At 44.8% G+C, this 13,631-nt stretch overlaps 1 pseudogene; it reads right to left on the bottom strand.

The window, feature by feature from the left end:
• Window positions 1-2,714, bottom strand: part of LOC127303321 (protein FAR1-RELATED SEQUENCE 5-like) — a 37,158-nt pseudogene extending 34,444 nt beyond the window's left edge.
• Between the last annotated feature and the right edge of the window lie 10,917 nt (window positions 2,715-13,631).

Raw genomic sequence — 13,631 nt, 5'->3', positions numbered from 1 at the left:
GAAACCAAAAACAGCAGAAAACAGCAACTGGCGCTTCGGCATCTTGTTAATAGGTTAGTGCCAGAAAATGTATAATAATGCTGTAAAGTATGTATAAAACATTCAAGTATTGTAATAAAAGTAGCATGAAACATAAGAAATTATAGATATGTTTGAGACGTATCAGTGCCGTCTACTAAGCAACGACAAGTTATGTTCTTGGTGTGCTTTATATGTTTTGGCATTCACATTATCTTGTTGTTTGAATTATTTCTGGATATGCGGAAACAGGCTCTGCTTGCTTTTCTGTCTTTTTTCTATAAGTACCATGACAACTGCATATTTCACTTTTCATAAGTAAACACATGTATAACAAGCTTTTGTTAAGAAATGCAGAAGACATATCAGAATCTGACTCAGAGAAGAAATGCAGAAGCTTTTTTGCAGGTATGACTAGTACTATTACATTTATTTGCTCCAGTATCTCAGATTCATTGTTTAGAATCTATTTCACAACATCAATAAATAGCTAGAATCTTTTTCACACAAATCTCCAGTTGTTTTTTAGAGGCATGTTTTCCCCTGGCTTTTTGACGATGTCTTCTTCATGTTGCCTGTTGACTTCGCCTGGTTTCTCTTTTGTGTTTGCTTCTTTGTTGTATTATCAACATCAGCTCTACCTGCAACAAAATGAAAATTCTCTAGGTATTAGTTTGTAAACATTATGAAAATAGGAAATACTTTATAATTGCTCTTTTAGCTAATGTTTTGTTTTTACCCGCTGTCTTCTTGTTGCTGGTTTTGACACTTTTCTCAAACATTGACTTGGGTATGTGCCTCATTGTACATGTAGCAATGTTATGTTGATGCGAACCACAATGGCTGCATGTAATTTGATTTTTCGACAACAATTCTTTAATGAATGTCCTTTGTCATTTAGAAGTTTCTGGACGTCCTATCGAAGGAACAACATCAGGATCTTGTAGGTTATCAGGGAAACCATCTTTATGTTGATGTTCACTTGTTTATTGCTGTTCACTTGTTGCAGATGGTTGTTTGCCCTTTTCTCTTTTCTGGAATTCCGCAGTTTCATCTTCTTGAGTCATCTCATCTAGTCTGTCCTCTATCCTTTTGATTTCATCAAGCAAGAACAAGTATTTCCTTTCAGTCACAGCTCCTTCAGAGGCAATATTGCAAAATTTCCTAGATAGCACACAGTATCTCAGATGTTTGTTACTTGTTGTTAGATCTATTGGGATGGACTGCTTATCTCTGATGTATTTTCTATCTTTTGGCCTCCACCTATTGATGTAATACTTTTCAGGAAGCTCTGACAAGTTAAGGTGGATGAGGACCCTCAGTATATGTGCACATATTATGCCATCCTTCTCAAACTTGCAGCATATACAGGCGAATTCTTCTGCTTGTAGGTTTACAGAAACAAGGTATTTTCTGGACCTGAAATCTTGCAGTTGTAGCATAGATGTCTTGTAGACCTCATACCTGACAAACTTTTGAACCTCCTGAACATGCAATTTTGTTGTGAACATTATTTGTTTTTGGAATCGATAGAAGATTTTCCAGTTGTACATGCGACCAGCTTGAAGTTCTATCTCGCTACGCACCCAATAGTCTGGCTCTGTTATCCTTGTTACCGAATCTTGTTCTCTTTCCAATTCCTCTATGTTTTCAGATATTTTCTGGTACTCACCCAAGAAGCTGATAACACTATATGTAGACCCCACATTGTCTTTGAAGATTGCATTAGTTCCCTCACTTCTAGCAGTTGAGTGAATGAAAGGTAAGAAGTTATGCTTGAAGTAAACGGGGACAAACTTCTCTCTGTTTTCCCACATAATTTTCAAGTATTTCAGGTGTCCAACATTGTATCTGGAAATCATCTCTGGCCACAAATGCTCAAATTCAGCTATAGTCAGTGAGTTTCGCAGAATATCAGAGAAATCTGCATGAAGGTTTGGTATTTTACTAAAGCTTCCTCCACACTTCTCTTCCGACTTTCTCTTGATATGGAAGAAGCAGTTTCTATGACAAGATTGTTTGAAAACTTCTTTTATTGCTTTTGCCATTGCAGCATCTTGATCTGTGATAATTGTTGCAGGATGCTTCCCTCCCATACATATGAGGAATTCCTCGAATAGCCACTCAAAGGTACTTGCTTGTTCATTATTGATTATTGCACAAGCAAATAGGCAGTTGTGGCCATGTCCTGTCACTCTGACAAAAGGAGCAAATGGGAGGTTATACTTGTTAGTCTTGAATGTTGTGTCGAAGCTAAGGCAATCACCGTATAAGTCATACATGTGTCGAGAAAATCCATCAGACCAAAATATGCATTTGACCTTGTTCCCTTCTCCAAGATCAAAATTATAGTAGAACCTTGGATCTTCTTCTTGCCTCTGCCTAAAATAAGATAGAACTTTCATCATATCATTTGTGTTGTCTTCTAATCTGATTGCAGTCATGACATTGCTCACATATTTCTTGTTGTAAGGAACATTCTTTGGCTTTCCTCTTCGCAGGTATGTGAGTATTGCCATTATCTTTCGTGCTGGAAGCTTCACAGAAGTGAAAGTGCGAATGAAGAGCTTCTCTTGATCGGTCATATGTCTATGGGATGGCAGGAATTTGCTCTCATCAGGGCGGCTTAACTCATGGTTGTGGTGCAACTCTAGGTTTGTCACAACCCACTTGTCTCCTTTTAGTGTAACCACCATTTTGGCTTTGAAACCTGAAACAGGATTTACATTTCTTCTACTTTTTCTTGTTTTAGGTGGCGGTCCAGAACCAGCTTTCTATTGGTTTCTCTCTTGTCTCTTCTTCTTCCTTTCCTCAATTACCTCAGGTGCAACTACTTTGCCAAATTTACTGCATGTGTAAGTTCTTCTCATGCCAATAGCATTTCCAATATTTTTGCCTTTGTAGTTTCCCTCTTTCTTCACAGAGAATACACAAATTGAAGCATATTCATTGTAAAATTTGTAGGCTTCCTCTTCAGTGTTAAATACCATGTTTAAGTGTGGAGCATGATGCCCAGTAACTTCCTGACTAGCTTGTAATGCTGCAACAACACTTTCATTTTCAAGGAAAATACGGATATCTTCTTGAGTTAGCTTCTCCACTCCTTCAGGCATGTCCATATCTACTTCTTCACCATCTTCATTATTGTGAGTTTCATTGTCGAAACTATTATTTTCCTCTGGAATATGCTGATCATTATGTACTGGATCATTATACTGATTTTCATTGTGATCAAATTGCCAATTGTAGTAGCTATCTGAACCATAATTCGGCAAATCTTCATTTCCAATATTTGTCTCATCTTCATCTAATTCTTCATCTTCATCGCCAAATACTGGTTGCTCATAAGCTTCATCTTCTTCTTGTACATCTAGGAGTGTAGACTGGGAACTTGCATATCTGCCAGTTATCATGAATGTCTTGTTCTGCACATTTTTCAATTTTTGGTTAAATATAATCCGCAGTTAAATATAATCCGCAGCTAATTTGTAGTCACAGCTAATTACCTCTGAACCCATTCCCTCTTCCATTCCATTGAAATTGCTTTGTAAATAGCTCTGCAAATTTATATTTTTAGTATAATAGTCAGTTTAAACAACCAAGAACTTTTTTATAAAAACATTTTCCCTGCGCTATGTATGTTGCTTGTTACCTGTGATGTTGATGGTGCTTCGACAGACAACAACATTTCCGTGAAGGACATACCATTACCTTGTGATAAGGATATCTGCATTTTTAGTTTCAAATAAGTCATTAATCCATCTATCATCCCATTATCCCATATTTCAATGTTTTATGATCATATAATTATGTACTAAAGTCAGTATGGAACAACTTACAGCATAGCGATCTTCAAGGTCACCTTGTTCAACTTCCTTTGAGTTGTAGTCATATGTCCATGGTGGTATCTTAGTCTAAACATCAAGTTCATTAAAACATATGTAAGTTGACAAAGTTGAGTTGTAATTCATGTTTTGATATATAGTTCAGAAAGTAAATCAAAGTAACCTGCATGTTAACATAGTTGTTGTTCAAAGTATAGCTTGCTGTGCGAGCTTCAATTTCTTCCTGCATGGAAAAATAACAGTCATATAATTCCAATTTATTCTTCTTTTGTATATAGTCTTGACAATTAATGCCAGAAATAAACAACTTTTTTGCTAGAAATAAAAACTACTATGACACAACAAACTACTACTTATATAGTCTTGGAAATAATGCGAGAAGTAAACAACTTTGTTTGCTAGAAATAGAAACTACTGTCCACAAATTCTGCTTCTGAATTTGCTCTGAATTTGCTTTCTTCTGGCGGTGACTGGTGACGAGGGATCACCTCGCCAATGCCTACGTATTGTAGACTTGGGTTTCGGGAGAGAGCGACGATGGAGATTCCGGGAACGAGATTAGGCACACGACGTACCCAGCTTCGGGTCCCCTCGGTGGAGGATCCCTACGTGCTGCTAGCAATCCACTATATGATGATATGTATGTTTACAGGGTGCCGCCATAAGAGGGACTATGTTGTCTATCTCTATGTCTATATCTTGGCCTCCTTATTTCGGGTGTCCTGGCTAGCTTTATATATGCAACCAGCCTAGGGTTTTACAAGAGTCCTAGTCGACTACTTCTTCGGGTTGCCTTGTTGGGCCTTCTCCATATTTGGTCTTCTCCATATTGGGCCGAGCCAGGTATACTAATAATGGGTACCCGAAGGGTATGCCCATGTCAGTAGCCCCCGAGTTTATAGGCAAGTGCTCCATATTTGGTCTATAAACTCGGGGGCTACTGACATGGGCATACCCTTCGGGTACCCATTATTAGTATACCTGGCTCGGCCCAATATGGAGAAGACCAAATATGGAGAAGGCCCAACAAGGAAACCCGAAGAAGTAGTCGACTAGGACTCTTGTAAAACCCTAGGCTGGTTGCATATATAAAGCTAGCCAGGGCACCCGAAATAAGGAGGCCAAGATATAGACATAGAGATAGACAACATAGTCCCTCTTATGGCGGCACCCTGTAAACATACATATCATCATATAGTGGATTGCTAGCAGCACGTAGGGATCCTCCACCGAGGGGACCCGAAGCTGGATACGTCGTGTGCCTAATCTCGTTCCCGGAATCTCCATCGTCGCTCTCTCCCGAAACCCAAGTCTACAATACGTAGGCATTGGCGAGGTGATCCCTCGTCAACTGGTTTCTTGTTTGAATTGAGTTCCACATTGTCCTCTCCAATTTAGTGACAGTTTCTCCTCTCTGTCTTGTTATTACCTGCTATTTTTTTGTTTTCAAATTTGTTTTTGTGATTCAACCTGCTCTAACCAACTATTATTACGTCTTTACAAATTTTGATAACAGCGATGCAAAAGGATGCAACCTGCAGCGATGTTTTCTGCTTCTCATGTAGGACGTGTTAGACAACGAAGATGCAATAGTCAGGTTAGCTATGTCATGATCATATTTTTTGGCTTCTTTCGAATTTTTTGCCTTTCATGTTTTGGCTTGCTTTCCGTGTTCAGCAAGTTGGGACACAGCAATGTTTGTTTTACTTATAGTCAGGAGCTTCTTAACACAGTAACATTAGATCACTTGTTGCTGGTAAGGCTCAGTATATTTTGCTATGTTCAAATACTTTCCGTATGAAGAAGTGCAAATGCATTTTGGGTCGATATGTAGATGCTTTGCATTTGGTGAGAGATATCTATATATGGGTATGATATTTATTTTGCTGGTAATAAGTGTACAACATGCAAATGTGAGGTATAATTATTAAATCATGAGCATAGTAGCCTGTAGAGGATATTTTTGGATATGTACATGCTTTCATTTGGTCAGACATATGTACATGCTTGCATGTTTTGGGCAAGGAGCCATGCTCAGGAGGAACATTAAGATTTTGCATACTCACGACCCATCGACTCTGAACTATTAGATTACATGAGCTCAGATTTTGAATGCACGTACTCGAACTGGATGATGTATGTAGTCAATATTAACTTGTAGTCAATATAAATTGCAGGTACATGCATAACTTCTCAGGCAGAAGGTGTTATAATTCTTGCTACTGCTTCCTGCAACTTCCAGGTATGGGTACTTTGGTATCTGAAAATGTATGCAGTGTTGGATTTTTAACTCAGTATATAATCTTTGATACAAATTTGCTTTTATAAAAATTGGAGCCATTGTTGTGTTGTTTACCTGTGTCCCTATTATGAAATCAGCCTCCAAATTCGAATCTGTTGCAAATGAAATCAGCTATTAGTTAGAAGATAATACTGTCTTTTTTGACCTCTTTGTTGTTGATGCATCAGGTTTTTAGCAAGGATGGTTCCTTATCATCGACTGATGAAGGTTTGGGCAAGATTTTTGGGGAAAGGGTTTGGGCAGAAAGTCAGATCGAAGAGAATTTACCATGGTAAGCCTCGTCCCCTTTATCCATTGTTCCATTTTCTTCAAGAACTAGCTCCCCTCCGTCAGATCTGCTCCTTCATTCTCCTTCCTGTAGTTTAGCTGGAGGTGGAAGAAAGGAAACGAATCTAGGAGTGGTTGCGTTAATTCGTGTCTGTTTTCTTGTACTCGTGAGGGTATTTTTGTAAATTTTCAGTGCTTTCTGGTACTCGACACTCGACAGGGATCTAGGAGTGGTTGATTTCGTGCGCTTCAAGTTGGGCTTTTTGTTTATGAAGAAGCCCGAGAACAAAACTGGCCCAACAACCTGAACAAAACTGGCCCGACAAGGACAACTGGACAACCCAGGTCAAACATCTACAAACGAAACAACGATGACGTCAATTGATTGAGACATAACTTAAGTCTCAGTCCCCATAAGTTATACCCGGTATACTAAAAATCAAATTTCATTAACTCTCACATCCCCAAAAACAATATTCAGACTCATCAGATACTAAGCAGCACGACATAATACCATCTAAAAATACCGCTGAAACAAATAAAAATTACCATCAGAAAAACTAAATAAATAATACTGTCTTAAAAATAACGCCTAAACAAATAAAAATTTACCACCAGACAAATTAAATAAATAACACCATCCAAAAAATAGTGCTAAGAGAAATAAAAATTACTACCAGACCAAGTAAATAAATAACACAGTAGAAAAAATACCATCTAAACAAATAAAAATTAACTACCGGACCAACTATATAAATAATACCGTTTAAGAAACACTGCCTAAAAGTTTAAAATTACTATGGGACTAATATTCATAAATCTAACTAAGCAATGTACAACATACTGTAATTAGCCAGGGATTAGGCGTTAGCCTTGAAGCGTGCCAAGCCTCTCCGTCTAGCGGCCTTGATTCAGCAAGGTTCATAGTCACTCGTTCTCAGCTCGCTTTTTGGCCGATTTGAGCCAGAGAGAAAACGGGAGAAACAGTCAAGAGAAGGAAGAAGAGAGCTGGACCTGCGAGTTTGGCGTGGCCGATAGCCTGTCTGCGGTGGAGCAAGACTCTATGGACGCCTTTGGTAGGCTGTGAGCCCTTGGCTCGGATCGCAAAAAACGGTCTGTTTGGTTGCCTGTAAGTGGTTCGCGTTGTGACCCACCCACCGGTTCTCAAAACACCTCTGGGATAGGTCTGGAGGAAAGCCCGAATCGACATTTTTCAGCGGGCATGTCCCGTTGTCGTGCCATTTTGCACGCCCACGTGCAACGGTTGCACGCGTGGAGAAGCGCGGGAGACAACTCGTTGCCTTGGTCCTCACCACTTCCCCTCACCGGTTCACTCCTTCTTTCTCCCCATTCACTCCTGGCACAGACAGCACCTCCCTGTCCCATCAACTGCCGCCATGGCCTCCTCGCCTCCTCCGCCTCCTCCTCCGCCATCACCGATGGATCCAGCCGTCCGCCGACGGCACCAGGTCCAACGAGGCGCTGCTGCGCCTCGTCCGTGAGTACGAGGCTGGAGGCGGCGACTCAGCGGCTCAGATCGATGTCGGCCGCGTGCCGGTGTTGAATCGGCCGTCGCCAGTTCGCGAGCACGAGGCCGGCCGGCGTGGCAACCTGGAGCGCCGCCGTCCTGGCGCTTCAAGCCGCCGGGATTCGACCGGTGGATCGGTCAAGCCCGCTCCCCACTAGGGTTTCCGACGGCGAGGGCGGCCGCAATGGCGGCCGGTGCACCGGGCTCCAGCAGGGAGATGGAACCCCCACCGGGGTTCGCGTCGAGCCCGATGCACGCGTCGATGCCATGGGGCATGCCGCGTCCGCCTGCACCCAATGGCGCGCCTCCCGTCGCGCCGCCGCCGGGGTTCAGCCGGCTTCGTGCTCATCGGCAGACGACAGCACCATCGGCGCCCCCCTTCCTGACCGCTGCACCGCCGCCGTCGATGAGGACGTACGCTTCGGGTGCGCCTCCTCCTCCACCCGGATTTGGTCCGCGAGCTCCTCGAGGACCAACCGGCGCCTGCGCGCATCCTTTTCCTCCTCTGACGGGGCTGCTGTCCATCCACCCAATCGTAGGTACCTTCAGTCGACTCCTTCTCGCTTGTTTACATGGACTAGATGACATTGTACATATGAACGTAGATAGGATTCATGGCTATTCCAAGCTCAAGCACCTGGCAATGCCAATCTGAAGCACCATGATTGGCTTGACAGTGATTGTGCTTGGCATTGGCACAATGTCAAATCCATGTCACTGCTTGTGCATCCTTGTCCATGGCATTTCTTGCTTCTGCTTCTGCATGCTTGTGCTTGTGCTTAGCAATGCCATTGCTAGCTTCTGCTTCTGATATATTGTCCATGCCATTGCTTGCTTGAGCTTGGCATTGCTTCCTTGTGCGTGTGCAAGTCCATGCTTTTGATTGTCCATGCCATTGCTTGCTTGAGCTGGGCATTGCTTCCTTATGCTTGTGCAAGTTCATGCTTCTAATTGTCCATTCCATTGCTTGCTTGAGCTTGACATTGCTTCCTTGTGCTTCTGCAGAACTGGCCCTTCCTGGAACTGTTCTCGGAAGGGCCCATACTGGGCGCTATCGACTATGTCGTCCGTGTGCAGCTGCGTGGTCCCAACGTAGCGTTCATGGAAGCCCACCACCAGATCACAGCGTCGAGGCTTCACGCCGGCCGTCCCGCTGACCTGGGGCACGCTGCCAGTCAGCGTCTGCCGGCGTTCTTCGTGCGGTGGAGAGCCACGACCTCCGTGCCCTCACCGCCTCGTCGTACATGGAGCAGCCCCTGATCACCAAGTACAAGCTCAAGAACAATGCCCCCCGGTGAAGGTCTGCTTGTACTTGGACGAGCGTTGTGAGTGGAAGGTGCAGCTGCAGTGGACAGGGCAGCGCATCGGGTTCATCAAGTCCTGGAGCGAGTTCTGTGCCAGGATTTTGATGCACATCGACGACACGCTCGTCTTCACCCCTCAGGGCGACGGCTTCAAGGTCGACGTCTTCACGAAGGAGACATCCTGCTCCAGCGTCTTCAGCTGCAAGAGGCACCGCGAGGGCCCTTTTGCTGATCCTCGCTGTTAAGGTGCTGCTGCTCCATCGCTGCCTCTGTTTATGTCTGATCATGTAGTTGTGCTGGCCTCTAGGAGGCTGTTAAACACTTCTTTTGTGCATATCTCACTGTTGTGCTGGCCTCTAGGAGGCTTTTGAACACTGCTTTTGGACCTAGGTAGTATGCCCCAGATTTAGGCAAGCGTCTTACCACTCTGACGCTAGATTAGGAACTGTTAAGTACTCTGTTCGTTGTATATAAGTGTTTGCTCTGCTTATGATCGTATTTGAGCTGTTTGTGTGCCGTTATACGATGGTAAGGTCACCATATTTGAATGTGGTGAGGAGAAGTTGTTGTCAGGGCGCCCAAAATGGCAACCAAACACATGTGCTGTGGCTGAACAGAGATGGAACGCTGTCTACAGACATCCAAACAATGTGCACTTCTGTTCGGGCCGGTGCAGCACAGGCTACCAAACGATGGGCCAAAAGTGGCTAGTGGCCCATTCGCGACGCGCATGGACGCCCATCTCGCTACGCCAGCCATGCAGGATTTCAGCCCAGGCAACCAAACGCGCCCTATCTGCGCGCTTGATAGCCTGGTCTCGTCTTAGCTCGCATCGGTCCAGTAATTTTCGGTCCGTTTAGTTGGCTGGCCTCGTCCACGTTGTTGCAGGAACCGCTTCACAAAGCACCTTCGAACCAGGCCCCGAAGGAACGCTCAGATCGGCCATTTCTAGCGAGCCACCCAAATCTTGCACAAAGCTCATGCAAAAGAGAATCTTCAGCGCACGCGCGGAGACGGGGAGGGAGATGGCGGGAGCTGCGACGCGTATTGGTGAAAAGCGAAAAGGGGGCAGAAAGGATTCCATCACCTCCCGCCGCGCCACATCGCCTATTTCTACCCCCTCCTCCACCACCCCCCAAATTTCGAGATCCTCTTCCCGTCGGCAAGCAGGTAAGAGGCGCACACATCTCCGGTCGGCGATGTTAGCAGCGGCGGCGGCGACTGCATCTGGGTGGCTTCATCTTCATCTTCTTCCTGGTGCAGCACTTCTTCACCTCCGGCGATGACTGTAAGGATTCCCTCACCCTGGTACCTTGATTATGTTTAGATCTAGGTTAGAAGTTGTCAAATCTTGGCTAGGGTTTGATCTTGTTGCAAGGATTATTCCCGATTGTGCTGAGTTATCATGATCTTGCTAGGGTGCCACATTTCCGGTTCCTTGTGTGTCCCAAATGTGCTGAGCTACCATGATCTTCCTAGGGTTTGTGTTGTCCATAGTTGCTATGTATTGCTTGCCTAATTTAGGATAATGTTGGTATGGTTTGTGTTGTCCACTTTAGCCATGTCTTTGTTCCCAAGTAGATTCACGTTATATCTACTACGATGTGTGTAGGACTCCTTCTGTGATGACTTTAGCCAAGCGCTTGTCTGCGTTGGGGACTCTCAGATCCCTTCGCAAGTTGCCGATTCACAGCCCCTCTATGAGTCCAATGTGGCAGTCACCCCTATGCCGGCCCTCAATGGACATGTGGCTGACTTGGTGGCTCAGGTAGTGGCAGAGTTAGCAGCGAGGTTGGCCTCCACAAAGAAGATCAAGAACCGCAATGACGCGGCCAAGGCCTTGAAGGCCTCACAGAAGGGGAACGGGACCATGAAATGGCTTCCATTCATGTCCAGCTTCGTGTTGAAGAAGATGTGCGCCTTGATCAAGACCGGAGTGAGAACTGACAAAGGATTTAAGGAAGTCCATCTGACTGTTGTGGCGAAGGTCCAGTTTGAACACTGTGGTGTAGACGTTAGCTCCACTCAGGTGTACAACCATCTAAGGAAGTGGCGGCAGAGGTGGCTCACATTTAACAGGCTCTGTGGTGCGAATACCAAATGCATCATCCTTGAGGGTGAGCACTACTACGAGCACGTCGCGGTGAGCATGCTCTGTCCACCTAACTAACTCTTTTCATCACTGATGTGCACAACTAACATCATTGTCCCTTCATATAGTAGGATCACCCAAAGGACCCGGAGTTCATGAATGTGCCCATTACGAACTACGACGAGATGCATGCCATCTTCTCTTTCGGCCTCGCCACCGGCAAGTACGCCATGGGATCCAGTGACCCCTGGGCACGGGGATGCTGAAACCCAGAAGTCCGACACAGTCATCCTCGTGCCTGAGAAGGCTACCGATGCGCCTGACAAGGCGACCGCTGGCAAGAGGAAGAGAGGTGACTTCGCCGACGATGAGCTGGTGGCCTTCACCAACATGATTGTTGTTGTGAAGGATGTCACACATGCCATCCGGGACAACAAGCCCACAGACATGCACCTTGACATGTACAATGCGGTCATGGACATGCTTGGCTTCGACGAGGAGGATCTCATGGCGGCGCTGAGCCACCTCGTCGATCACAAGGCCCAAGGTTGCAGATTTGTGGGCGGATTGGGCCACACCGCGTCCTCTGGCTAAGAAACTACCTTGCCAAGTACCACTACAAGCCGTAGTGGTGCCCTTGAGGGGTGGTTTAGGGATGCATGCATGGAGGTGATGGACATGATGATGATGTTGATGATGTACATTTTGGCAGTAGCTAGGGTTGAAAGACATTTGAGGACCCCCTTTGCAACTATGGTGAGGTGGTATATACTAATCTCTCAGGTGATGATGAACTTGCGGTGTTAGGATGACAACCACTTTTATTGTGGTGGTAGGATAACACCATAGTAGTGTATATGATGAACTTGTGATCCACTTTTGCAATGATCATGTATGCCCCTGTTAGTTTATCATTTGCTGTCAACATTTGTGTAGTTCTATTGCTCTGTTATGAATTGGTTCATGGTTGTGATCGATTACATGTTTTTCTTATGCCGTGCTAGTGGTATGTGGTGTTATGCGGATGGGTTTCAGAAATCTACAGCTCATGGAGGATCTGTCAAGACCAAGTCAGTGGCTACTCCAACAACAGCTACAGAGGGTATGAAACATTGGAGGAGTCACAACAAGAGTACCACAGCTTCCTGGATCATGAGGCCATGGCATTTTAGGCCATCGATCAGCCAGTGCCATTAGCACATCTACCGCCGGAGGCAGTGCATGCTTTACAAGGAGCACCGAAGGTACGTCAGAGTCGGGTCAAAGATTACATCATCGTCCTCCTATTGTCGTGATCGTGAGGATCTTATTCTTCTGAATGGTGTGTGATCCGATGTAACATGCTATGGCATGGTATTCTCACCCTATTTGAAATGTGGTAAGGTTATGGAACTTTGATTTGTACAACCAAACCATTGATTCGTGTTTTCGTGCGTCCAAATTAGACTGGAAAGCAACCAAACAACAGGACATCGCTTCCTACCCGGTGCAGAAATAGTTGGCCCAGGCGACCAAACAACAAGCCGAATTTGACACGTGATCCGTCTGCAACACGCATAGGTACTTCTCCCTGACGCAGTCATGCAAGAATCCAGCCTCCAAACTACCAAACACGCCTTATACCTTTTAGCTATACAGACGCCGACTGGTTTCAGGATAGTCGATAGGGTCCAAACTACCAAACACGCCTTATACTTGAATTTTTCCCAAAAATGCGTATCAATTCTGGCATTGATTGAAAGTACGTACTGTATTATTTTTAAAAAAATAGCCTGAAATGCAGGGATTGGAGTCTCCGGATGGGACTCGATGAGGCTTTACATTTGTATCTGTGCGTGCTGAAATCTTGCTTTCGCATGAATGATCGACTGAGGCAAGCAATTCATCGGCAGCAGCTACAGAATAGTTGCTGACAACCAACGCATCCTTTGCGATAGCCGACAGCAACCTTAGTAGAAAAAGCAGCCAACTGCAATACTACGTACAGTACTCGTTTACTGCTCGGCATGCATGTCGCGACGGTCTTGCATCACCGGCCCTGAGATAATGAGCACCTAAATGCCTACTACACCGTATATTCCTGCAATATTGTACATATAAGTCGCTCGTAGGGACAAAAGGTGTGCACTTGATTTCAGAACTAACAAGGAAACACCGGTAAATGGCGATGTTGCCAGATTTGAGAGTCTAAATGAACAATTCATTTCAAATTGCTCCAGGGATTATTTTCTCCGTGATTATATGATATGGCTGTCAAAAAGAAAACTGTCAATAT

The sequence above is a fragment of the Lolium perenne genome, chromosome 5, assembly GCF_019359855.2.
Source record: "Lolium perenne isolate Kyuss_39 chromosome 5, Kyuss_2.0, whole genome shotgun sequence".
NCBI classification, from domain to species: domain Eukaryota; kingdom Viridiplantae; phylum Streptophyta; class Magnoliopsida; order Poales; family Poaceae; genus Lolium; species Lolium perenne.
This window is presented reverse-complemented; position numbering and strand designations above follow the sequence as displayed.